Below are 6,361 nucleotides of genomic sequence, written 5' to 3' on the forward strand. Positions count from 1 at the left end.
GAATGCATTCTTTCATTTTTTTTTTAATTAAGTATAGATAATTGTGCATTGTTATAATTGTCCATGTTCCCCACTGCAGTGCTCCATTTCCTTTGTTCTTGGCAACTTGGCCAGACCTTGGCCAATTGGACTTGTTTTTCCACACTAATACAAGATAAATATTTCTGAAGATAAAACTACAGAAAACTACAGCATTTTTTATACATCCTGAAATTCTGCTGGCAAATGAGAACTCTTTCCTGTGGAGCAAATAAACGTTTGCATCTATCACAGCTATAGGAGTGCAAAGCACCCATAAGAAGCATGGCACCTTTTATGGCTGCTCCAGAAGCCCACGATGGAGCAAACAAGCAGGAATTGGAACAATGTGAAGACTCACTAAATCTTGAGAGCCCATGTTGTAGAGTTAGGAGGCACAATGGATTTAACAGCCCAATGCAGCACATGATGCCAACACTACTATTTTAATTCCAAGTATTCTGTAGCATGTATACAGCTATCAACCAGGTCTTCAGAAACACCGTCTGGAAGAAGCAAGCCTTCAGAGCATAACTGAAGGTCACAGAACCCAAAGGTTAGGCTCTTACGGAATCTTTGACTTCGAAGTCAGAGTCTACCCTATTACCACACAGCAGGATGCAGTGGTTTCTGGCTAGGTCTGAAATTGTGCAGCCACATTGTCACACCATGTGATCTAGGGAGCAAATGCTGCCTTAGGTAAAACTAGTTCTCTTAACCTACTGCCCTACTTGCTGAATACTTTCTCAATTTTCCTGTGTAGTTTAAAAGTGTCTAATAAAAATGTTTTACTTAATGTTTCCTCATATATAAGTCTCAAAGCTTAGATAATGGGAACCAGATGACAATAGCACATACAAGCAAACTCATTTTGTAGATACAAAGTAGCTTTTGGAAAAGAGATTGAATTCTTGTGAGTGGATGGGTTTAATTACACCACAGACTTTGATCCTGCTGGCAATTCCAGTGTGAATTTGGGCAAAGCTTCACTGAAGTGATACAGTTGCTGGCACATTTAAAATAGGAAAAAGTGTTTCAAGATTCACAGCTGCAGCTGGAGGTCTCCAAGGAAAGAAGATGCTGTAAGATAGGTGCTTAGAGCACACAAGTTGTACTCCCTCCTTTATTTTCTGCAGTCTACACAGTGAGTATTCCAGTTAAATAAGTCCATTAGAGAAGAGCAGTGCAGTATCAGCTCACAGGGAACAAGCCGTATAAGAGTTCAATCTTATGCACTAATTTTAAGCATGTTTGATACATTTGCTATCATACTAAGTATGTAAAGATATCCACATGCTGGATTTCACTTTGAATAATGTCAAATTAATGATAATAGATCTACTGTAGCAACAGAACAGAAACACTCACATGCACAAGAGGGCTCTCCCATCATCAGTGAGAGAACTGTAACCACTCCCTGCTCTTAAGGGCAGTACATGGAGACCTAGTTAATGCCTGTTGCACTACTGCCTTTCATGAGCTACTGAACTTGAGGATTGCTGCAAGCAATGTTGAATAATTCCGATCATTTTCTTTATCTGTATAACAGCAAACACTCACTATAATCCTATTTCCCTGCCAAACAATACATAGTGCAAAACCAGGGCACATGGATGAGGATCTGCTGATCGGAGTCTATAGGCCTACTTGTCATTAAAGTTGCTCAAGTGTAATCACTGCCTTACCTGATTAACGACAAGAGTGACACTGGTATGTGCAAGGTCATAGTTAGTTGACATTCACCACAAAGGAGCTTGCACACTGCATGCTGGACAAGACTATCTTCTGCAGAGCTGAGCCTCTGAACACTTCTGCTCATTACACATCATTACCTGAATTCAAGCATATAGCACTTCCTCCTGGGGAAGTCAGATATTTACCTGTTTGATTTTCCTGTCGCTATCATATCAAATCACAGAGGATTCAGGTTTACCTTGTATTTGGGTCAGAATAATTCTGCACATATTGTCAATTTCATCTGTATGTGACAGTGTAAATAGAATGTTACAAAACATACCCTCCATGCCACAGCTTCTGACATGAGTAACAACTGGTCAGTTATCCAAATAGCTTTACACAGGGAGAAAAAAGAAAAGAAAAGAAAAGAAAAGAAAAGAAAAGAAAAGAAAAGAAAAGAAAAGAAAAGAAAAGAAAAGAAAAGAAAAGAAAAGAAAAGAAAAGAAAAGAAAAGAAAAGAAAAGAAAAGAAAAGAAAAGAAAAGAAAAGAAAAGAAAAGAAAAGAAAAGAAAAGAAAAGAAAAGAAAAGAAAAGAAAAGAAAAGAAAAGAAAAGAAAAGAAAAGAAAAGAAAAGAAAAGAAAAGAAAAGAAAAGAAAAGAAAAGAAAAGTCTTCCTGGAAGATCTGAAAAGAAGCCTCTGTGAACAGGACTGCCATTAGCACTACAGGTGAAGAAGCACCTTAGGACACACTCTCCTATTAGCCAGGGAGGAGATGGTAGCCAGCATCCTGACACATGTCAGCATCAGCGTTGTGCAAGAAAGCAGTGATGCGGATATCAGCATGTGTTCCCACCACTGTTTGCTCTCACTGCATTTTACAGTCGGAGTCAATTGACAGTCACCACCCAAGGGAATTCATGCTCTGGGCAAACCATTATCCTACTGAGGTGACCATGTGGAACTGCACAAGGAGAGTGGAACTGTGCTTTACATGCTGTTAGCATAGTTGTTAAAAGATTGTTGGATGCTTCTCCCTTTCAGAAGCCTTGAGTGTGTTTACCTAAAGGGAAGGAGCATGAAGATCCTTTTGCTTGTCAGCAAGGAAATGAAGATTTAAAAAAACACAGAAATACTGGCTTCAGTTTGAAACCACAACCTTTTTGTACGGTATTCAAAAAGCTGCCAAGGCTGGTTATTGCCCATTCTTTATAAGGCTCAGGCAAAAATAAATAAATAAAATCCTGTGCTTTGTATTCATACATCAGCAATAAATCCCCAAATCTGTGCATTCTTTTATCACTATCCGTCTCATATATAGCTACTTCAAAGTTGTGGTGAATGTTAAGTGACATAATTTGGAAGCATAGATGAAACAATGCCTGCTGTAACCTGGAATACCAGAATTAGGCCTTTCCATTCCACATCAGTCAGCAAAACAAGAACATATGTACAGAATGTACTTCACATATATGACAGCAATGTATGTGCAAAATATTCAGGTTATAGTCTCCTGACTTTTTGTAGTCTTGACCATTTATGTAACAACTTCCAACTATTCTAATGCTAATTCCTAAGCAAATTTAAGCAACAGACAACAAAGCAAAATTCAGCAGCTACACAGATTTTTCACCAGTACTCCAGCAACACGACAGAGAGTTTTTTCTTTTAGAAAGAAACAAGGTTAATAAAAACTATACATTAAAATGATTTTACAGGTTTATGCCTCTGTTCGTCCTTAGTACTGCAAGTAATTCAATTTGAATAAATTTCAGTAGTATCATACAGAACAAAGAAGTTAAATATATGCATAAATATTTCCAGGACCAGGATCATAGCATGTGGATGCAAGTTGGAAGCAGAAGGAGGAAGTTAAGCTAGTTTTTCCATACCAGGCTTCTGCTGTATGTTAGTATTATAGCGTGTTTCATGGAGATGCATAAGGCTAGCAACCTTACCCAGCTTCCACAACAAGCCATCCAAAGGTTTAGAAGAGAAAGAAAGCTTCACCTCCATGTTTTCTTGCTTTTGTCAGTTAATATTAGTAGTATGTGAACTTTAAAAAATATATTTAATATATTTCAGGCTTAGGTTTTCTTGTGCCTGAGTGACATGTGGAAAGCAACATGGCCTTGGCCTTGGAGAATATGCTTAGTGTGTGAGCACAGCAGAGAACACTGTGAGCACCGTGTGAGGGTTCTCCCTCAGTCCACTGGAAGTGCTTTTCTCCCAAGCGAAATGGAATCAGATAACACTGGGAGAAGAAAATGTGTGCTACTTATTGCAAGTAATTCTAAATTGCCATTGTTCAGTTCACAAGACGTTTACTCGGTGGGCGTAATCCCAGAAACTGTTTAACAAAGTCCACTGAATGACACCTCTGTGTGTTCCAGCATTCCTCATTTAGCATCTCACTTGTATTTCCTTATCTCCTGGGCAACTATGAAGTTTTAAGCAGAAAGTCTTTGACAAGGCTTGTGGAAAATAAGACTTCCTTCTACTGGCATGTAGCTGCTTTTTTAATCTCAACTGGATAATTTTTTCCTCACTATATAAAATTCAAAATACTTCATACCTTTGAAGTTATTTGTTTTGTTTTGTGTTTTACATGAAGACAAATCAGTTCATCAGAGAAATTTCAGGAGAATGACCCCAAATGACACTGGCTGGCCTCAGCAGTGACCAGCCCAGTGCCACACTGAGAAGAGCCAGGGGCAGCCAGCAGCACACCAGGGGACCTCAGGGGGCAGGAATCTTTTTTAGTGCTTCCTCTTGAAGCAGCTTTCGCCGGCTTCATTAGTGCTGCCCTGAGAGGGAAGGTGGGGGGACTCTAGCTGCAGAAAGGAGCCATGAAGCAAAAAGAACTGATTGAACCGTTTAAGCTTTCCTTCTCTTACCTGAAGTCTGCCTCTCCACATCGTCGCCAGGCAGCAGCCATGCTGGAGGCAGAGCCACAGGCAGGCTGAGGTGAAGCGCAGCCCGCAGCGAGCACTGAGGAGGCAGGCCGCACTAAAATGGCACCCAGGCTGTGGGTGGTGAGGGCCCGGGTGGGGCTGCTCACAGCCCCTCAGCTGGCACCACACAGGCCACGCACACCCTTTTTTCTCATGTTCTGGTAACGCTGCACAGCCTACAGAGAGATGCTGTTTTTTTTCTGGTGTGTGAAATTTGGCTTAATTCGTAGTCATGTCTCCCAACAGCACTGACTGACATGGAAATAGTAGGGAAAGGGAGGTGAATGCAGCGGGCATTGGTCTGTGTGAGGATGCAGGATAAGAGAAGGAGATACAATGCAGGAGTGCTTCATTTTCTACTTTCTACCATTGTGGAGCTTCTTTTTTAATCCTATGGAAGAGAGAGTTTCTGAATAAAGGCTGTGGAGGAGGCTGAGGAAAGCAGCTGGGAAAAGGTAAGGTCCATTCTAGGGTGTGTAGCTGGTAACAGGTGTCACAGACCTGTGGTGCTGAGGAGGCCCTCTGTGGGATCCTGCACAGACCGGTTTACTTGTGTAAAAATGTTGCAGATTCACAAATACTCAAGTACACCGAAAAAAAATATACAGAGAGAGAGAGAGAGAGAGAGTGGACTATTCAACCAACTTGAGGTAAAAAAAAAAAAAAAAACTGTAACAAAATATTTAATTTAACAGCAACATTCTTCAGAGTCTGAAGGGAGAGGCCTGTCAGAACTGGTTGCTGGGGAGCCTAGTTTCCTCTGGTACTTTTTATTCTTAAAATAATCACAAACAAATAAAACATAACATACAAACAAAACCTTTGGGCATTTTCAGAACTGTTTCTGAACAGAATCTGAGTTCTGTACAGCTGTTTTTTCCATTTCATTTTTCAATTTTGCTAGAGGCTAAAAGGCACATTCAAAGACTCTATGAGGAAATCCAAAGAAATTAATCAAAATGCTCTTGATTTCACCAGATTTCATAAGTCAATTCTTGAAATCACACTGAATTTAACACAGTTTGAAATAAGTTCCAGAACTCAATTTTTAAGTTTTTTACAGTTGTACTTATAATGCTATCAGGCAAAAGAATCTCAGTATTTGGATGCTATTTGTAAATGATATAAGCACTTCAAGTCATACTGTCTTTTAACACCTTCATTTTAGCTGTAAGTTGTGATTTTGAGAGCTTGTCAATTCGGGTCCAGCCACAATTGCAGTAGTTTTAGGCTAGTGCTTTGAAGCACTGATTTCTGATTACTACTTATTTAGTGTCGCGCTAGTGCTCTGTGACACATCAAATAGAAGAAGAAATTAACTCACTTGGAACAATTCTGTCATTGCTGTACTTAGAAAGCATTCCTGGGCAGATGATAACCTCTTTCTAATAGTTCATGATAAACAGTAGCAGTAACTTCTTAATTTGTTCCAACATGATTCACATTCCACGTGATTAAAAAAAAAAAATACCAAAAACAGCAAACAAACAACCCATCCAAGGGTTTGATTATGAAGAAAAAAATTACCAAATATGGTAAAAAATTATTTCTGCTAATATAGTTAAAGCTCATGTAGTGTCACACTGAAACAGAAAGGAATTTTCAAATAAAAATAAATAAGGAAAAGCAAAAAAAGACTGATATTAAGAGTCTAAATTGTGCAGTATTTCATACCAAATATGCTTGCAGGCACAGTCACATTCATGCACTTCAG

This window comes from Gallus gallus, chromosome 8 (assembly GCF_016699485.2).
Source record: "Gallus gallus isolate bGalGal1 chromosome 8, bGalGal1.mat.broiler.GRCg7b, whole genome shotgun sequence".
Classification (NCBI taxonomy): domain Eukaryota; kingdom Metazoa; phylum Chordata; class Aves; order Galliformes; family Phasianidae; genus Gallus; species Gallus gallus.